Below are 22,552 nucleotides of genomic sequence, written 5' to 3'. Positions count from 1 at the left end.
CTTTCAGTGTGCAAAAACAATTCATAAGATATACGGAGAGGGATAGGCATGAAGAATAGGTTTGCTGGTTCTGCAGAGAAAAGGAAGGGAGGGGCCCAGAAAATAATAAGATTACACCCCTTTGTGTCTGGACAAAAGAGGGGCTCCCACAGATGCTAAATCATCTCCTATGCCAAAAAAAAAAAAAAAAAAATTTTTTTTTATGCCCAGTTCCAAGAGACCCCCAAGATTATGCAGTGTGTCAGGGGGCGAGGCAATCAAGGTGTCAGCTTCAATGGATAGTAAAGTTTGCTAATAAAATGAGCGCTTCCCAGACAGAGGCACAAAAAGGACCCCCACCCTAAAATGACTATTGGGGTATGCAGTAATTAGTTTCTTGGCAGAACAAGGACATCAACAAATATATAGGTTCATGTCCTGCCAAGACCACGGATATAGACAAGAACAAAGACCCCTGAGATAGAGGCAGTGGGAAGTTTCTAGACAAGATACTTCAGGTGCGGGCTACACAGCAAGACTGGTTAATTCTGGAACCCCAACATAAGCAAGGACCCCAGGACAGAGGCAGTAAGAAGTTTCTAGACAAGAAACTTCAGGTGTGGGGAGTAAGACTAGTTAATTCTAGAAGCCCAGGCCTGAGAAGGGACGCCTTCTCTGGACAGTGATTTAACATGGGGGCAGAGGAGATGTCCTACTCCCTCTGACTCACTCTGTTCCTTTCCAGATGGGAAGCCAAAACTCAGAACTACCGGCCTTGCTTCTGGGGTGTATCCTCAAAAACTGGGACAGGTTTGACCCTGAAACCCTGTAGAGAAAGAGATTAGTCATCTTTTGTAACACCGTGTGGCCTCAATATAAATTGAGAAATGGACAAATTTGGCCACAGCAGGGAAGTTTGAATTATCATACCATCCTTCAACTAGATCTGTTTTGCCGGACACAAGGCAAATGGACAGAGGTCCCTTATGTCCAGGTTTTTATGGCCTTAAGGGAAAATCCAGAGCTGTGTAAAAAGTGTAAGATAGACCCCACAATTCTCGCCATCGTTACAAACCAAACAATAGACACCTTAGACCCAAACCCTACCAACCCTGCAACCCCACCCTTAAATACCAAAGAAATGTCTTTTCCTCCTACTCCAATTCCTCACCCACGACACCTTCACCACATTACCTGTGCCCCCTTCAAGAAGTTGCTGACCCTAATAGACCAGTCAGCGTACAGGTTCCCTTTTCGATGCAAGATTTAGGAAAACTAAAAACAGAGCTGGGAAGTTTCTCTGATGACTCTAACAACTATATAGAAAAATTTAAGAACTTAACACTCACCTTTGATTTGAGTTGAAAAGACATAATGATAATCTGTAACCAAACACTCACCCAGGGAGAAAGATTAAATCTCACCGAGACAGCCAGACAATTTGCAGATTGGCTATATAAACAAAACCAACAGGCCTACCCGGTGGGCACCACCACAGTCCCAGGCATAGACCCGGGATGGGATTATAATACCCAAGGAGGCAGACAGTTGAGAGACCACGTTAGTGCGCCTGGTTGAGAGAATGAAAGCTTGCAGGATAAAACCTACCAATTTTAATAAACTGGTAACTGTCAACCAAGGGCCCCAAGAAAACCCCATTGCCTTCCTAGAAAACCTAAAAGAAGTCCTCTTAAAATATACCAATTTAGACCCAGGATCACCAGAAGGAGAACTAGTCTTAAAAGACAGATTTCTAACTCAAACTGCTCCAGACGTTAGGCGTAAACTTCAAAAACAAGGGCTAGGACCTCAAAGTCCCTTAAATGAACTGTTAAAGGCCTCTTCCTCAGTCTTCTATAATAGAGACCAAGGAGAAGCAGAAAGGCTCTGAGAAAAGGAGAAAAAAGATGAGAAGAGACAGGCCCGTCTCCTAGCTGCCCTACAGGGCAGGCACAACCTGCTGCTGGCAGGAAGACCCAAAAATACTCTACCCAGTGCATGTCACAATGTGGTCAGCATGGCTACTGGGAAAGGGAATGCCCCCAAAACAAACCTCCCCAGAAGCCCTGTCCCAATTGCCAACAGCATGGCCATTGGAGGCGAGACTGCCCTGAGGGTCGAAGGACTCCCGGGCCTGATCCCTCAATAGAAACAGCATTAAGCTGACGGGATGCTGGGCTCCAAAAGGCTCCCAGCAAGAACACCAAGAACATCAACATCGGTGCAGAGGAGCCAAGGGTCACCCTAGATGTAGTGGGAAGGTCACTAACTTTTCCTTTAGATACAGGAGGCGTCTTTTCTGTACTAACCTATTGAGGACCCCTTTCTTCTAACAAAAACATGGTTCAGGGAGTAGAAGGGGAACCCACAGTAAAATATTTCACTCCATCATTACACTGTCTGTGGGGTGCAACAAGCTTCTCACACCAATTTTTAATCCTCCCAGAATGTCCTGTCCCACTTCTAGAGTGGGACATATCAAGATAAAAACTCAAGTGATCTTCTCAACAGAAGATCTAACTCTTAACAAAATAATAACCTTACAAATTAATGAAATAGAACTTACATAGATATAGATGAACAGCAAGAGTTAAACCCCCAGGAATAGGCTACTGGATACCAGGACGGGCACATAATGCCACCCCAGTAATGGTAAGGTTAAAAGATCCCAACAAACCTCCAAGAAAAAAAAAACTACCCCATTAACTTAGAAGCTAGACAGGAATTACAAAACATGATTACTACCTTTTTAAAACACAGAATATTAATTCCCTACAACTCCCTTTTAATGTCCCCATTCTCCCCGTCAAAAAGAAAGATGGGAAATATAGGCTAGTACAAGACTTCAAGATCGTTACTGAGGCTGTAATTCCTCTGCAACCTGTGGTTCCCTAATCCTTACGCCATCTTGGGAGAAATACCACCTAACACCCAACGGTTTTCTGTTTTAGACTTAAAAGATACATTTTTTTTTGCATCCCTTTAGACCTGGCTTGTCAGTTTCTTTTTACCTTCGAATGGTCTGACCTTGCTGGTCACGAACAACAGTTAACATGGACAGCTTTATCCCAAGGGTTCAGGGACAGCCCCCACCTTTTTGGCCAAGCTTTGGCACAGGACTTAGAAGATCTAACACTTGAGGAGGGTGGGCAAGTTGTTCAATATGTTAATGACCTGCTCATCTGCTCCCCCGCAGGACGATTGAGACGCCAACATGTTATTCAAACTCTAAATCACCTGGCAGAAAAGGGGTACAAAGTCTCAAAGGAAAAGGCCCAATTTTTACAACAAGAAGTAGAATATCTAGGACTAAGGCTGGCCCCAGGAGAAAAACGATTATCTCCTCAACGAGCTTTAGCCATGACAAACATCCCCAAGCCCACCACCACAAAACAGCTCAAATCCTTCTTAGGTTTAATGGGCTTTTACAGGCTATGGATTCTCGGATATGGTGAAAAAGCCAGGCCACTATATAACACCCTCAAAATAAACAAACAAAAGGGAACTAATGAATTACTGTAGACCGAAGAACAGAAACATGCCTTTGAAAACCTAAAAAAGGCCCACCTACAAGCTCCTGCCTTGAGATTACCCAACCCAGAAAAACCCTTCCAATTGTATGTAACAGAGAGGAAAGGGAAGCGGCCCTAGGAGTCCTCACCCAAACCTTAGGGCCCAATAAGAGACCAGTAAGATACTTATCTAAAACACTTGATACAGTAGCTCAGGGGTGGCCTCACTGTCTCTGAGTGGTGGCAGTCACTGCTCTTGTAGAAGAAGCTCTAAAATTAACACTAAGACAGAAAATGGATTTATATACTTCACACCAAATCAGCCCCTTGTTAAACAACAAGGGCCCTCAGTGGCTAACAAATACCAGAACCCTAAGATACCAAGTAGTTTTAATAGAAAATCCACAAGTCACAGTAAAAGAATGCTCCACTCTAAACCCCGCTTCCTTGTTACCTACCCCCAATCCTAAGGACCCAAACCTTCACAACTGCTGTAAAGTCAGACCTATGCCAGTCAAAAAGATCTTACCGACCAACCTCTCGTAAACCCTGATGAGGAATGGCTCACTGATGGCAGCAGTTTTGTCAAAGAAGGGAAATGACACACAAGGTATGCGATTGTATCTCTATGCCAGGTAAAAACCAAAAAAAAAAACCAAACCCAGCGCCATGGAGTCAACTCTGACCCATAGCGACCCCATACCAGGTAATAGAGGCTAAATCTTTACTCACGGAAACCTCAGCACAGTTGGCAGAACTAATTACATTGACCCGGGCCCTCGAGCTGAAAAACAAAAAGAAGGTGAACATTTTCACAGATTCTAAATATGGCTTCCTTACACTTCATGCCCATACAGCTTTATAGAAAGAAAGAGGATATCTAAACGATAAGAATAGTCCCATAAAATATGGGCCCCATATTTTATGGCTCCTGGAGACAGTCCACCTACCTCTACAAGTAGCCATAATACATTACAAAAGACACCAAAAAGGAGATAATAAAACAGCCCTAGGTAACCAACTAGCTGATCAGGCAACAAAGACAGCTGCAGTATCCAAAAAAAAAACATTAATTGGTGGTCCTACTTCCTTCAGCCAACTTAAAATACCTTATACCACAGCACAACAAAGATGAAACAACAGTAGATGGAGAAAAATGGGTATTCCCAAGATAAAGATGGATGGTATTATAGAGAAAGAGTCATTCATCTGCCCCAAAATATTCAATGGAAAGTCCTAAAGGGTCAACATGATTTATGCCACCTTAGCCAAGATAAAACAACTCAGCTTTGCTCCTGCCTCTTTTCAGATAAAGGGCTTCAGAAAACTATTAAACAAATTATCCAAGGATGCCCCCTTTGTACAATAAACACCCCTCAAGCTGCCCGCCCACCACCTGTGCTAGTAAAACCTGTCCAAAGAACTGGGTCATATCCAAGAGAAGATGAGAAGATTGACAAGTAGATTTCACCCAGATGCCAAAATGCCTAGGCTACAAATACCTTCACAAGGTAAATAGAGACATTTCCCACAAAAACAGAAGGAGCCCAAGAAGTTGTAAATAAACTACTAAAAGCAATCATCCCCAGGTATGGACTTCTTAGGTATCTACAGAGTGATAATGGCCCACCATTCATTTCAACCAGAAATCAAAGGGTAGGTACAACACTTAGACTCAAGTAGAACTTATACTCGGCCTGGAGGTCTCAAACCTCAAGAAAGGTAGAAAGAACAAACAAAACACTAAAAAGAATTTTAGCCAAGTTGGGCCAGGAAACCCACCAAAATTGGATCCAGTCTCTCCCTATAGCTTTGCTCCACATGAGGGTAAGCCCTACTTCTCATTTAAAGCTTAGCCCCTTTGAAATTGTGTATGGCAGACCCTTCCTTAGAACAGATCTGGTCCTAGATGAGGAAACCAACCAACTAGTACATTTTGTAACCTCTCTGAGAAGTTTCCAACAAGCTATTCAAGAACTAAGAGTACCAAAATCTCCAATATACAGCTCAGTTCCTTTATATGAGCCGGGGACCTTAGTCCTAGTCAAAACTTAGAAAGGTGGGTCTCCGACATGCCAGCTTGCCCCAACATAGAAGGGACCATATACTGTTATGTTTTCTACCCCTACAACTGTAAAGGTGCCCAGAATTTCTAGCTAGATATGTCATTCCAGGGTGAAACCCTACCACACTAAAGATGCATTTGAAGAATTCCCAAGCCAACATCAAGAGTGGACGAGTGAACCCATAGAAGACTTGAAGTATCTGTTCAAAAGAAAAGACAATAAGAACAGATAAGTCAAAATACATTGTGTTCTTTTCTGTGCCATAACACTTTCATTTGTCCAACTAACATGGCCCGAGCCTATCTCACCCTTTATTAAACCATTACAGAGAGTCATAAAGACACTTACACATACCGAATACAACCAGTCCTGCTGGATTTGTCTACAGACTTGGGGAGAGTCCACAGAAGGCTGGCCCACCTCTTGACAGGTCTGGGCTCAAACGTCAGGCTTTCTTCACTATACCCTCTCCACCGGAACACAGGGGGTGTTCAAAAGTCACAATAACCAATCTGTACACCCTATCACGGGGGCCGTGTACTGAAGAGTACAAATAAAAGGGGGCAAAGCCCGTTGTGCATTTACTCACCGGGCCCCCAAAGATACTCATATCAGGTAAGATCTCTAAGCCACTCCCATTACAATATAACCATCAAGAGTCTTGTAAGAATGGCCAGCCTCACAGCCAGAACCACCAGGGCACTAAGAACTGCTCAGGTTTATACAAAGCTCTCGCTTGAACTAGCCCAGCTCAATACCCAGGTAACAGCCTCTATAGGTACTCTACAGACCCAAATAAATTCTTTAACAACTACAGTACTTCAAAATTGAAGATTAGACATGTTGGCGCCTAGACATGGGAGTATATGCGCCATGCTAGGTGAACAATGCTGAAACCTGAAACCAGTCCTCCACGGGAGACCCTGCTGTATCTGAATACCAGTGGCATAGCTTCCAGCATCACAGCAACACGCAAGCCCCCACAGTATGACAAACTGACAGACAGTAGTTGGAAAATATGGCCTTGGTGTTAGAAACAATGCCAGAGATCAAATGATAGAATTCTGCAAGACCAACGTCTTTTTCATCGCAGATACCTTCTTTCACCAACATAAACGGAGACTATACACGTGGACCTCGCCAGACGGAACACACATAAATCAAATTGACTACATCTGTGGAAAGAGATGATGGAAAAGCTCAACATCATCAGTCAGCACAAGGCCAGGGGCCGACTGTGGAACAGACCATCAATTGCTCATATGCAAGTTCAAGCTGAAACTGAAGAAAATCAGAGCAAGTCCACAAGAGCCAAAATATGACCTTGAGTATATCCCACCTGAATTTAGAGACCATCTGAAGAATAGATTTGACGCATTGAACACTAGTGACCAAAGACCAGACGAATTGTGGAATGTCATCAAGGACATCACACATGAAAAAAGCAAGAGGTCATTGAAAAGACAGGAAAGAAAAAAAGACCAAGATGGATGTCAAGGGAGACTCTGAAACTTGTTCTTGAACGTCAAGCATCTAAAGCAAAAGGAAGAATTGATGAAGTCAAAGAACTGAAGAGAAGATTTCAAAGGGCATCTCGAGGAGATAAAGTATTATAATGACAAGCGCAAAGAGCTGGAGATGGAAAACCGAAAGGGAAAAACACCCTCGGCATTTCTCAAGCTGAAAGAACTGAAGAAAAAATTCAAGCCCCGAGTTGCAATAGTGAAGGATTCTATGGGGAAAATATTAAACGAGGCAGGAAGCATCAAAAGAAGATGGAAGAAATACACAGAGTCATTATACCAAAAAGAATTAGTCGATGTTCAACCATTTCAAGAGGTGGCATATGGTCAGGAACTGATGGTAGTGGAGGAAGAAGTCCAAGCTGCTCTGAAGGCACTGGGGAAAAACAAGGCTCCAGGAATTGATGGAATATTGACTGAGATGTTTCAACAAACAGATGCAGTGCTGGAAGTGCTCACTCGTCTATGGCAAGAAATATGGAAGACAGCTTCCTGGTCAACTGACTGGAAGAGATCCATATTTATGCCTATTCCCAAGAAAGCTGATCCAACCAAATGTGGAAATTATAGAACAATATCATTAATATTACACGCAAGCAAAATTTTGCTGAAGATCATTCAAAAACGGCTGCAGCAGTATATCGACAGGGGACTGCCGGAAATTCAGGCTGGTTTCAGAAGAGGACGTGGAACCAAGGATATCACTGATGATGTCAGATGGATCCTGGCTGAAAGCAGAGAATACCAGAAGGTGTTTACCTGTGTTTTATTAACTATGCAAAGGCATTTGACTGTGTGGATCATAACAAATTATGGATAACATTGTGAAGAATGGGAATTCCAGAACACTTAATTGTGCTCATGAGGAACCTTTACATAGATCAAGAGGCAGTTGTTCAGACAGAACAAGGGGATACTGATTGGTTTAAAGTCAGGAAAAGTGTATGTCAGGGTTGTTTTCTTTCACCGTACCTATTCAATCGGTATGCTGAGCAAACAATACGAGAAGCTGGACTATATGAAGAAGAAGGGGGGCATCAGGATTGGAGGAAGACTCATTAACAACCTGCATTAGGCAGATGACACAACCTTGCTTGCTGAAAGTGAAGAAGACTTGAAGCACATACTAATGAAGATCAAAGACCACAGCCTTCAGTATGGATTGCACCTCAACATAAACAAAAGAAAAATCCTCACAACTGGACCAATGAGCAACATCATGATAAACGGAGAAAAGTCTGAAGTTGTCAAGGATTTCATTTTACTTGGATCCACAATCAACAGCCATGGAAACAGCAATCAAGAAATCAAAAGACACATTGCATTGGGTAAATCTGCTGCAAAGGACCTCTTTAAAGTGTTGAAGAGCAAAGATGTCACCCTGAAGACTAAGGTGTGCCTGACCCAAGCCATGGTATTTTCAATCACATCATATGCATGTCAAAGCTGGACAATGAATAAGGAAGACCGAAGAAAAATTGACTGAAGCCTTTGAATTATGGTGTTGGCGAAGAATATTGAATATACCATAGACTGCCGAAAGAATGAACAAATCTGTCTTGGAAGATGTGCAGCCAGAATGCTCCTTAGAGGCAAGGATGGCGAGACTGTGTCTTACATACTTTGGACATGTTGTCAGGAGGGATCAGTTGCTGGAGAAGGACATCATGCTTGGCAGAGCACAGGGTCAGCGGAAAAGAGGAAGATCCTCAGCAAGGTGGATTTACACAGTGGCTGCAACAATGAGCTCAAGAATAACAACGATTGTAAGGATGGCTCAGGACCGGGCAGGGTTTTTTTCTGTTGTGCATAGGGTCACTGTGAGTCGGAACTGACTCGATGGCACCTAACAACAACAACAACAGGGAACAATGCTGTTTTGGGTTGAACCAAACTAGCCAAGTCCAAGAACATATGTGCCACTTTTTAGATAAAGCCAGACAACTCCAAACACAAGCCGAACAAGGATGGAACTCTTGGTCATCTGTCTGGTCGTGGAGATCTTGGCTAATACCGTTCCTTGGCCTTTTAATGTCTATGATTCTTCTACTGTTTAGATCCTGCCTCCTTAAATTACTAACTCGTTTTGTATCCTCCAGATTACAAAAGTTTCAATTACAAATGGCTATAATTCAGACATCGTCAGATAACACAAGCCCTGAAAGCCCTTTAGATCATGCTGCCCAGAGCTTCCATCCTAGGCTCCCAGAGTCAAACAAACACCCCGTTAAGGAACAAGTGCCTCTCCTAGGGCCAGCTCTAGGTCCCAAAGACAGCAAAAAGTAGCTACAGAAGACAGACCACCCCCTTCAAAAACCCCAAAGATTTTTGAAAATGGCACTTGAGGGGGGAAAGATGTTAGGGGGAGGGGGAGAGCTTGCATTGGGGAAGAGGAAGAAGCAGGGGGTGGTGACATTCCTCAATAAGACAGTCCCTACAAAGGAAGAGACAGGGGGTGGTGACATTCCTCAGTAAGATGGTCCCTACATAGTTAAACATTAAGCCAAGGAAATGATCTTTACAGGGGTCTTTCATTTGATAAAGTCCTTAACTTCATGAAGTCCCTAACTTGATAAGATCCCTAATTTGGTAATTAAACTTTAAGCCAAGGAAATAGCCTTCACTGGGTGCCCTGTTCTGGCTTTTAAATGTTAACAGAGACAGATAAGAGACAAGAGGGGTATAAAACCCTAAGAAAACAACTATGGGGCACTCAGATTCTTTCTCTACCTGAGTAGCCGGCTTGATGCTTCCTAGTCAAGTGTACTTTTACTACTAACCTCCTGCTTGCTAATAAACCTCTGCTCACTTGGCAGTATTTGTTTGAATTCTTTCCTACACGAAGACAAGAACTGAGGCCGTTCTCCAGTAACATGGCCGTTCCAACACAACAGGAATTTTCAGGTTTTTTTGGGGGTAGTACACATTGATGAGTCACAGACCAATAGGGAGAAGAAAGGATATGGTCACAGCCAAGGGGCAGGAAATTGTGCATATCAGAAACCCCCTTATCTGCCCAGCACCTGTGAAGACAGTAAACTCTCTCTAAGGGGGCAATGTTGTCTTGGGACATAATGAAAAATCTCTTTAAAAGGCCAGCCAGCGTTACCCTGGCCAAAATCTGCAGTGAATCCTTTCTTAGATGGTTTGGACATCATTTTAATAGGCTTGAAAATATATTATTTCAAAGTGGTAATACAATTGCATATGATTTTCTATTGAATATTCAAGTATAATGAGTTTATGGAAGACAAGGGAATGTTTCTTTTGAGATGCTGCAATACTGCTATTGTTAGGTTCAGGGCCCAGCTGATTGCTTACAGGGAGCCTTTGTGTGAATTTGAAAAAAGCATCCCCTCTGGGTGATGCAGTCCTGTGAGTACATGATTTGGCAAGCAGAGCTGGGCTGGATCTTAGCTCTTTTTGTCCCATTGGCTGGGGGCCTTTGTGCAATGCACAAACTGCAGCTCCTTAAGTGGCAGCCCCTATTGCTATCTGAAATGTGTGCCAGCAGAAAGGATTTAAAGGCTTGGAGTGCTCGTATTGGTTGTTTGTGCACTTGAAATACGTAAATGTGACTGGCTTCTCTCACGCCAATACAGACTTTATCTCCAAGAGATAGATAAAGGATCAATAAAGTTCTCAAACTCCATGAAAGCAGATGTCGCCTCCATAACCTAAAGAATTCAGACCTAGTCTTGGTGGGTGTTTCCTGAAGAAGCACTGCTGATAGGGCTCACTCTTCTCAAGCCAGAAGCCAACAAACCAACACCTGGGAAATCTAGATTTTTGGTACCAGAATTGCCTTATTCTCCACCCGCTGCACTGACACTATAAGAGGAGACCGTTGGTTGGGTGTGGTGCTAAAACTCTTTAGACACCCCTTGGAAGATTGGGACTTAGGACTGTGTGGCCCTAATACTGTCCAGCATGTTTTCTCCTTTTTCAAAGTGGGCGACTGAGATCTTGACATAACTAAGGCCATGATGAACCTATAAGTTTTTCTCCTTCCTCTGCCAGCCTCCTCCTTCACATACCTCTGTTAATGATTTTGCTTTGACCTAATGTCAATGACTTTGTTCTTTGTTTGATCTGATGCAAATAACTTTGTTTTGTTCTATCTGGCCACCTGTGACTTACAACCTCCCCCCCTTCCCCCCCCCACCACCCCCCCGCCACACACAGGAAAATCAGAGCCCAGGTGTCTGATATATATATATATATCTTTAGTCTTATAAAGAGTCTTTTGTCACTATCTTGTAATGAATAACTCCTCTGGCCAGGCCATCTGCGGACTACAAAGACACTTCTAACCTTTGTAAAATTCTGTATAATCTCTAATGTAAGATTACTCTTTGGGACTCCATGGAGAGCCTGTGTTGCTGCCGGGTCCCCGGTAATGTACACATCTCCTTAATAAACTTTCTCACTCTTTCTGACTTGGAGAACATTTTATTGGCTCCACTGCTCCAGGGCAAGGGCCCTAATCAGGTAACAGGTGGTGGGTGCTAGCAATAAAACTGTATTTGCTTGAATGTCTGTTTTTCCTCCTAAAGCCATTACCTTATAGTGCAAGAGCAGAACCAAAAGAAATCTAATACTGAGTCTCTCATCCCAGGACAAGATGGAGTGACTGCCTTCTTCCCATTCTTCCCTCTAAGCACAGCTAAGGACCCTGGACATTATATACAAAGCAAATATAAGAAGAACGCTGAAAGATGGAGAGAAGACAGATAAGCTAGGGAACTCAGAACTTGAGGGAAGACAGACAGTAGAGTTGCCTGGGTTTTCTGTTTGTCTCATATATCCAGACTGGGTGCTGGAGAAGTCAGCAATGCAGAAATATCACCTGGCACAAACACACACGTGCGCACACACACAAAAAGGCCCCCTGAAAACGTTAGCTTTCCCTAAAGAAGAAGCAAAGGGCAGCTTAGCAAAACAGAAAACTTAAAAAAAAAAAAAAAATCATGCTACTCTAGTCAAACATCATAGAGAAAACTGTGATCCACCACACACAGCAGCAAAGCTTGAGTGGAGACCCTATACTTCTACCCTTACCCAGCTGTAAAGAGGCAACCTCTTCCTCTGGGTGCTGTTCTTTAAGGCAAGTAGGGTGTTGGGACTTTCATCCCCACCTACCAGTAACAAGACCACTTCCCACTTCTGCCCTATAGTGTCAATAGAGACCATATGGGGAGTCTAGACTTCCACCTCCACCCAGCAGTAATGAGACACTACTTTCTACAAGGGGGATGTCAAAGAGAGCTGAGTGGGAAGGTGGGACTTTCACCACATTTCAGCAGTAACTAGCCTACCCTCCTTTGCCTGCTGTGGTGTTAGCTGAGGCCTAGTGGGGAAAGGTTATGAGGTGCCCTGTCCCCTTCCAAACAGGGCATGATGAACAGAGGCAAAATGGGAAGGCTGAACTCCCACAACGCCCAGCAATAATGAGGCATCCTTCTCATTCCCAGGATGTCAATGGAGACTAGATGGGAAACCTGGGCTTCTACCCCTACCTGGCAGTAATAAGGTGGCACTCCCCCTCCCCAACCAGCATGGCGTCAGAGGAGACCTGCTAAAACAGAAGATTTAAATAAGATCTAGAATCTCAACATGCTGTTGTTGTGTGCTGTCTAGTCGATTCTGACTCACAGCAACCCTATAGTGACCCTATAATACATAAAATGTCCAGGACACAGTTGAAAATCATTCATTCCAAGAACCAGAAATTCTCAACTCAATGAGAAAAGACAATCAACAGATGTCAGTACTGAGATTACACAGATGCTGGAATTATCTGATAAGGATTTTAAAGCAGCCATCATTACAAACACGCTTGAAACAAATTAAAAAATCAAAAGCCTTAGCAAAGAAATAGAAAGTATAAAGAGCCAAATGAAAGTTTTAATACTGAAAGTACAATAATTGAAATAAAACTCAGTCAATGGACTCAATAGCAGAATGAAGAGGACATGGGAAGGAATCATGAACTTGAAATGAAAGAATAGAAATTACCCAATGGGAACAACAGAGAAAAAATAGACTGAAAAACAACGAACCTCAGGTACCTATGGGACTATAACATAAGAAGCAATGTTTAAGTCCCAAATGGAGAAGAGAAAGAGGAGAGGGCTGAAAAATATTCAAAGGAGTAATTGTTAAAACATCCTCAAATTTGGCAAAAGACACAAATCTACAGATTCAAGAAGCTGAGTGAACTCCAGACAGGAAGATCTGGTACTGAGCCTTATCTTTGGAAGGAGCTCTAAGATAGAAATCATCTATAGAATCCATTAGTTGAGTCATATTAAAAAAAAAAAAAGTTAAGAACCATTGCCTTATAGCATCACTGTCACAGTGTTAGGCACATAGTAGGTCTCGAAAAAATCAACTTGAGGATTGAGGGCTTGGTTTCAGAGAAGCTCCTATCTGCTAAGCATGATAATATGGTTCATTGAATTTAGTTGTTGGCTGGAGGATGATTTTTGAGGAGAGATTTTTGTTTTCATAACCTACCAGTCTTTTTTAAGCAGTTTGGGTAACCCTGGTAGCATAGTAGTTAAGAGCTATGGATGTTAACCAGAAGGTCAGCTGTTCAAATCCACTAGGCTCTCCTTGGAAACCATATAGGGCATTCTACTCAGTGGGTTTAAGCAGTTTGGGAGCAAAATTAAGATGCAGGAGTTTATAAATAAATTTTTTGTTATTTATTTAATGTATTTTAAATTGTTTACATTTAAAATTCCAGTGAAAATACCATTCTAAAATATTTTCAACTGAATACAAATAACCACACATAACATCAATTTCATCTGAAAGTAAGACCAGCATCTCAATTTTTGACCTGATTACTTGATGTCAACTAGAAAGAATTTACCTGTGGCAGACCTGAAAAGTCCAAAGTAAAAACCTTGGCCATTTTTATAGTCTAGCTAAGTGTCAGCAGAGGGCACATATTGATTTCAACAAATTTAGAAATTTCAAAACAAAACAAAAACATTGCAATGGCAGCCACCCAAAACAAATGAACCAAAGGAATGAGGCCCCTCTGACAAGTTGTTTGAATTCTTATTTTTCAACGTGTATTACAAAGAATGTATCTAATTTTCTCATATAACATATAAAAGAGCTCAGTGGTTTATAAAAGCTCTGCTCAAACAGTATCTCCTTTAGTCCTCATAGCAACCCAACAAGAAGACATTAACCTTCTCTTTCTGTGGAAGGAGAAAGGGATTCAGAGAGACTAAGGTTCATGCCTACTCCCTTCCAGCGGGTGCAGTCACAGCAGGGACACACGTCTGATAGCCTTCCCACCAGACCAGGTTGGTATCTCATAAAGCATACAAACTGCATCTTATTTTGAGTCCTTAGCTTCTAATTTATGGGGAAAATGTCACCTGTCTTTATTTTAATCAAACTAAAATCTTTGGTAGCGTGACATAGAATATAAATGAGAATATTTCATATTCCGCAATGTGTATTTTTAAGCCCAAAGCTTTGTTTTGTTCAATGCTTCATAGCTTTAAAGATTGCACTTCTTCGTCATTTTCCCTCATTTTAAAAAACATTTTTATCTACTGTGTGTCAGGCACAGGGATGTTCTCTGCCCTTGAGGAGACTAAAATTTGCTGCGAAAGATGGACATGCCATTTGTTATTTCTGAGCCTACTGAGTCTATTACCAGTTTTATTCTAGTAGTCTCAGTAGTTGGAGCTTTGGCTGAGTATTTCTGGGCCTTTGGATAATACTCTTTAATGTCTTTTTGCCAAACCATAGAAATCAACTCATTACGTGACCCTTAGCTTTAGTTTAGTATCCACAATACTCCTAAATATTTTCAACTGGGAGACTGGCAAACATTTAAAGCTGCAGACAAATCTTTGCACACATAGTGCAAAACCTTCTGGAGAGGTACACGTTTTCCTCCTCCTCCCTTTCCCAGTCAGTCATCACGGCCCAAATAGAAATTGTCTGAGAGAGAACATACTGATCCTTTAATAACCTCTGGTCCCCAAAAATCAGAACATCACCCCATCACCCACTCTGCTATTTCCTCTTTTTTTTTTTTTTCTCTTATCTCCAAGAGTCCTGGTGTTTGGCTGGTAACCACAAGGTGGCTTGAACCTACCAGCCGCTCTGTAGAAGAAAGATGTGGCAGTCTACTTCTGTAAAGATTACAGCCTTGGAAACCATATAGGACAGTTCTATTCTGTCCTATAGGGTTGCTATGAGTTGGAATCGACTCAACAGCAATGGGCTTGGTTTTAGTTTTCTTACCTCCTCACTCTTTCCCATCCAAATGACTGTTGCCATTTATTTCCCTGACACCTTCCACCACGACACACCATCCCCTATTTGAGTACAAGAATTGCAAGAACGAGCTGTAATCCTCAGAGAATATATAAAAACTGTCAGCCTGATTCAATTGGTTTCTCATCTTTTTAAGATGAGGTTGAAACAGGCTGCTCAGCCATATTGAAAACCCTAATCAACACCCCTTCCCCCCTGTCTTTGTCTTGCTAAACTCAAGCTTGTTTTGAGCAGGAAGTCACAGCAGGTAGAGGCTCCCTCCACTAACTAGCCCTAGTTACACCTTGAAGCAGGCACAGATTGAAATCACATCCTTCAACTGACCCCCACCCCCACCCCCACCCCCAAATATAGACATGGGAGGGCTAAAGGCAGAAAATTCCAGGTACCAAACCCAACCCCCTGACGCCACTGGAAACAAAAAGCTCCCCAGCCCCCTTAGTTACCGAGCACGTGGCCTTAAGGTCACTAGACCCCACACGCTCCTTGTATGCGCAGACAATAAACTTGCCACTTTCTGTTCCCATTGCAATCAGTGTCCATCTTATTTCAATTGGCTAATAGGACAGGACAAGAACCCGAGGGGCGTTCGGTTACAAGGTTAACCTGGCAAAGCTTTTAGTCCCTTCCAAGACAATACCCTTCAATCTGATGAGGTCTTTGCCAAACTGTTTGATTTGAATTTTATTTTATTTTTTTGGCACCTTCTTCAGAATCCCTTGGTCTCTGAAGTTGTGTTTAAATTTGCTAAGGCTTGGGCATAGCTAATTGTGTTTGAATTTTAAAATATTATGTAATTCAATGCCATACTGGGCACGATAGCGGAAAGGGAACTTCCTTGCATACCCTCTTACTTCATTCACCCACCAAGGTGAAGGTTGGTAATAGTTGAAAATGTGTTCTCTTGGCCCTGTGCCTACCATGGTTCTTACAACATGTTTTCTTGGGCTCCAAATTTAGTCAGTTCATTTAAATCAATAAAACTTGGCCAGCCTGGCCCCCTCACAACAGCACAGGTTGGACCCTGCTTAACTCATGAGTAAATAGCAAGTTAGTTGGTAAGTTCCTAATACCAAATATTTCACTTTTCACCATGAGATAAGAAGCATGGGAACTTAGTGGTTATGGTTTATTTTTATTTTGCAAGTTAGAAGGAGGTACCGATTTGATAAAATTATCTGTGGTTGACATAGCATAGAAATAAATGTTTGAATGGGGTTCAAATGGGGAGAAAGAGGAGGAAGAAAGAAGAGATGAGTGGTGAAGTTGAGAGGCTAAAGGTGAAACACGTGGAGACGGGGAAGGAGGATGTGGAAAGAATATAGCTACAGAAAATAACAGAAGTTAAGCCAAAGTTTTCCAAGATACAAGTTAAGCGCCTTTAGCAATAAAACTGTGCTTCCTTCTTCATTCTTATAAAAAGCACCAATGAATACTTCCTTAAATTTCAAGTAAAATAACTAACACAAATGTGAAACAGTTCAACTCACTTGTACATAACACAGAGAAAACATTTAAGAGCCTATCTGTAACATATAAGCCCTTGTATTCATTTTCTATTGTTAACTGTAACAATTTCCCACAAATTTAGCAGCTTAAAACAACACAAATTTATTCTCTTACAGTTCTGGAGATAAGAAGTCCAAAATGAGTTTTACAGAATTAAAATCAGGGTTTAACAGGGCTGGTTCCTAGGGAAGCTATCTCCTTATGGACAGAAACCATTTCTTGCCTTTTCCTGCTTCTAGAGCCTGCCCACAATTCCTTGGCTCTTGGCTGTGTTGCTCCGATCTCTGCTTTCACAGTTCCCCTCTCTGATCTCCTGCCTCCCCTGGGATTACATCAGGCCCACCTGGATTTTGGACCTGCCTGTCCCAAAATTGTATGAGCCAACTCATTAAAGTAACCCAGCCCCCAGTATGTGTGTGTGTGTGTTTATTTCTTTCACGCATATTATCTTATTAAAAAAAGAAAACCTTATTAGAGCCTTAAAAAGAACCAGTAAAGCAGACAGGGCAGGAACCATGCTTCAACCACATATAGACAGGCCATTGAGGTTTGGAGAGGTTTGCATAAAGTCACACAGCTAGCAAGTGGTAGAGCCAGAATCTGAATGTACGTATATCTTGCTCCAAAGCCCATTCTCTTTCCATTACACTGCTTTGCTAAGATGTCTTCCATGTAGCTCAAAATATTCCATGATTCAGTATCTAGGAGTTACAAATATGTTCAAAGCAATGGCAGTTGTTTTTGGGGTGCATTCCTCAGACAAGAATTTGAGTGCAAGTAGTTTATTTGAAAAGTGAAGGAAACTCCAGGAAGTGAGACAGGAGGAAAGGTAGCCAATAAAGGCTGTGAAATCAAGCCAGCTAGTTTCCCTCTGAGGAAACTCTGGGAGCCTGTGTAGGACACATGCCCACACAGAGTTCTCCAATCTGGGAGGCAGGGGAGCTGGGGTGTACCCAAGCACTCCTCAGTCTTTGGTTGAGGGCATCTCCCAGTGAGTGTTATTTCCCCCAATACTTCCAGCCTATTGACCAGCAAAGCAGGCTCAGGTAGCAAGAGAAAGCCCTCAGGCAAGGAAATGCAGGTGCTGGCAGTTGTCAATGAGGGCTGTGTGCACTGACGTGGTAAGAGTGACAGAATTATGAGTGAGGTACCAACAGCGTCATATAGGAAGAAGCAACGGACCACTTTATACACAGTCATCATACTCACTTTTCTTACAATAAAACCTCCAAAAGCCAGAACCTGTGTATACCGAAACCTGTCAGAGATGGAAAACTCAAATATTTTCCACTAATAGGGAGTGACAGAAAAGTGGTAAGACTGTGCTCTGCCAAAGGTGGAAATTTCGAGACCCAGAAAAACAAAGCAGTCTTGTTTAGTTCCGGCTTTCACAGGTTTTACTGTATAACAACAATAAAAGAATCAATGGAATTGAACATAGAGAGCTTTGAGTCCTGGTGGTGCAGTGGTTAAGAGACTGGCTGCTAACCAAAAGATTGGCAGTTTGAATCCACCAGCCACTCCTTCCTTGGAAACCCTATGGGGCAGTTCTACTCTGTCTTATAGGGTCTCTGTGAGCCAGAATTGACTCGACGGCAATGAGTGAGTTTGTTTGTTTGTTTTACAATTTTAAGAGCCCTTTCACATATATCATCCGGGAGGATTGTCAAATAGTCCTTTGAAATAAGCAGGGCTGTGCAATCAAGGGAAACCCTGGTGGCTTAGTGGCTAAAAGCTACTGCTGCTAGCCAAAACGTCAGCAGTTCAAATCTACTATCTGCTCCTTGGAAACCGCATGGGGCTGTCCTATAAGGTCGCTATGAGTTGGAATCGACTCGAAGGCAACGGGTTTGGATTTTTTGTTTTTGTGCAAGCAAGGGGCCCTGGTGGCACAGTGCTTAAGTGCTCAGCTGCTAACCCAAAGGCTAGCAGTTCGAACCTACCAGCTGCTCAGTGGGAGAAAGATGTAGCAGATTGCTTCTGTAAAAATTTACAACCTTGGAAACTGTATGGGGCAGTTCTACTCTGTCCTATAGGGTTGCTATGAGTTGAAATTGACTCGAAGACAACGGGTTTGGTTTTTTTGTTTTTGTGCAATCAAGGGGCCCTGGTGGCACAGTGCTTAAGCGCTCAGCTGCTTACCCAAACGTTGGCAGTTGGAACCCACCAGCCGCTCTGTGGGGGAAAGATGTGGCAGTCAGCTTCCATAAAAATTTATAGCCTTGGAAACCCTATGGGACAGTTCTACTCTGTCCTATAGGGTCGTTATGAGCTGCAATTGACTTGAAGGTAATGACAGAAAAAGTAACTTGGTCAATTTTGTTGAATACTCTTTAGAATGCACACATTTCATCTCCATGAAAATTTCTCATAAACTCAGAATCACTCCTTTTCCCGTCATGAGTTGAATTTTGTAAGTTCCAATTTCCTTTATTTTGGGAATTTGCAGAGCTTTTTTGGTGGGGTGGCACGGGAGTAGGAATATTTAGGAGGTATGCATGATGGAGAACATTCTTGAACCCTAATCTAAAGACCTCTTTCTTAGAGCTATACAAGCTAGAATAGCATTTTAGAACTTTTTTTTTTTTAACTGTTATCAGTTGCTAGAATCACGAAAGACAAACCATGTACAAAGTTTAAATCAAATGATAAGATTTGTTCACATATGCAGGTTTTATTTCACATAGCGCAGTAGAAGGAATACTTTCTTCTTTAATAGTAAATATATATATATATTTTTGATTTTAAGTGCTACTCCCTCCCACTTCTGCAAGGTCTGGTGGAATGAGCTATTTCAAGGGAGGCATCACTGAGAGGCACTGGGAGAATTCCAGGTCTGACAGAAATGGGAGATTTCCATTTATTAGCTTGTATTTCAGGGTACTTAATGGTACTCTCTACCTGGGCTATCCCTTTACCACCTTCTGGGTTGAGTTGTTAAAAAAAATTTTCCTCCATCTAACTTTAATTCCAGGATACTGCAAAGGAGTAACCCTACTGTCACTCACATTATAATGAGAAAACGAATGACACAGATGATGATAAGAACTGGGTCAAGGTGTAGAGTTTCCTGTAGGCCTTATTTTTGTCTCATTTTAAAGGGAGATGTAATACTCTGTTAAGAAATTAAAGAGACTGTATTTTTAAATCCTCCTTAAAAAAAGATGAAATCTTATTTATTAACAAGCTAGTAATCTATTGTTTAAAAAACTAAACATCTGACAAATTTAATTTGAATAATTCTTGTATTAACAAAGAATATAAGTGAAAAAATGTACTTTGGTTTGTTTTTTTTTTTTTAAGGAAAAGTGATTGAGAGGGTTTTATCACTTACAGACTAAATCTTCTCTGAAGCCACAAGGTTGTCATTTCACCTGTCCCAGTGAACCAGATTAATTAGCTCTTGGGGGCCTCGTGACCCTGAACTGCTACTCCAGGTCTTATTTGCTTGTCCAGCCCTTCTAGTTTAACCCTAAGAATCAAGAGCACACAGGCAGCATGTTTGTGGGCAATAGGGCACATGAGAAGCCAAAATGTCACGAGAGCAGGGCAAGACTGACAGGGTAGGAGGTACACCTGCTTTCATTTGCTGTGCCTCCTCCAGCTGTGCCACCTTTCCTTTGGGACTGTCCTTTTAAGGCATTGCAGATGGGAACTTTTGGCTGTTTTATTCCATATTCCATATTCTGCCACTCCAATAAACATGGCCAAAGTAAGAAATGGGACAGCTTTAGCCCGACTTCCATGGATTTGGTGTATTCTCTGCTAATTTGCTGGTAAATTAACACACTAGCAAAAACAAAACCCCCCTAAAAATTTATCTAGAAATAATTCATGGCCTAACAGTCTTCATTTCTAGACGCAGCCTACCTTAATCCCATTTAGAATAATAATAATAAAAAAAATAGAATAGAAGTGACTCATATTTTCAGATTTCTTTAGAGTACTGAAATCGTTCCCGTTTAGGATTATTATTTAACCCTTATAATAAACCTCCAAAGTCAGCCAAATTGGTATTATCATTAACCCTTTTCACAGATGAGAAAACTGTGGCTCAAAGAGACTAATTAGCGTGTCTGAGATTTCAAATGCTATCTAACCTCCATCCTTCTTGGGCTGTTAATGTCACTAGTCACTTCTCTATTATAGTCATTGAATAATAGGAAAGGACAACGTAAAGTCACAGCTCTGAATTATGAGCCTATCCCATTGACTTAAAACTTTCAAAGGAAGAACAAGAAGGAAGTCTTGCCTCTTTGGAACACTTTCTTCCTTTATATTAATTCTGGAGGCCCTGGCTGGTGCAAACAGTTAACGTGCTCAGCTGCTAACTGAACGGTTGGAGGTTTGAGTCCACCCAGAAGTGCCTCGGAAGAAAGGCTGAGCAATCTACTTCCAAAAAAATCATCCACTGAAAATCCTATGCAGCACATTTCTACTCTAACATGGGGTAGCCATGAGTCGGGATCGGCTAGGTGGCAACTAGTGGTGTGGATACTAATTAATTCAATTGTCAGGAAGGTTTGTTACCGAGGGGAAGGTAAGGAGATATAAAGAGGGAAAGACAATCTCCGCTTTTCAGACATTTTCCATCTAACAGGTAAGAAAATGCAGGTAGCTTTTTTGGAGGGCAGATTTCTAATGAGGAGGGTCTGTCTTTCTGAGGATCTTCTTTCTTTACAACACTCTGCAGGGCTCTACTTGAGAACTACCTATAATTGGTCAGATTAAAAGGGATAGTACATAGTCAGATGCCCCTCGTGTCTCATTCCAGGTCTTCTTGCAGTGGGGCTTTGCGTTGACGTATTCTGGGAAACACTGGGAAGGATTTCAAAGACTGGTGCAGCCACAATGGGAATCGTTAGGCTTCCTTCTTGTTGTCAGCCACCACTGAGTAGATTCCGACTCATTGTGACTCCATGTGTGCAGAGCAGAGCTGCTCCATAGGGTCTTCAAGGCTGAGACCTTCTGGAAGCGGATCACTAGGCCTATATTCTGAGATGTCTTTGGGTGGGTTCGAACCGCCAACCTTTCAGCTAGTAGTGGAGCACTTAATCATTTGTGCCACCCAGGGACTACGTGTTCTCTTTTATATACTTTTGTTTCTCTTAGGCAGATCCTGAGCATAAAAAAGCAGAGATAAAATATTACAAAAATTAGAGTTTAACAAATGTTGAAGAGACAAGACAAAGTCCTATTCATACTCCCAATATAGCCTATATCCAGCATTTCAAAAAAAGTTCTACTCTTTACTCAAAGTCAAGTTATCAGGCCAGAACATTTTCTAAATGTTGTGCTTCTGTGTATCTCATAAATTGCAAAATGTTCCTTAATTGACATGATGTTTGGCTGTATTGACACCTACCCTGCCTTCCTCCTGATTACGCATATTTTTTTGAAAGGATTTATTACTCCTAATACCTATGGTGCAGCCCTGGTGGCATAGTGGTTAAGAGCTCGGCTGCTAACCAAAAGGTCGGCAGTTTGAATCCACCAGCCGCTCCTTGGAAACCCTCTGGGGCAGTTCTACTCTGTCCTGTAGGGTTCACCATGAGTTGAAATTGACTCAATGGCATTTTTTTTTTTTAACAGCTCTTGCATTGTTTCCCCCTATTTTCCTTCTCTTTGGTCTCAGTGTACCTGCTGCTTC

Source organism: Loxodonta africana, chromosome 9, assembly GCF_030014295.1.
Source record: "Loxodonta africana isolate mLoxAfr1 chromosome 9, mLoxAfr1.hap2, whole genome shotgun sequence".
Lineage (NCBI taxonomy): Eukaryota > Metazoa > Chordata > Mammalia > Proboscidea > Elephantidae > Loxodonta > Loxodonta africana.
This window is presented reverse-complemented; position numbering follows the sequence as displayed.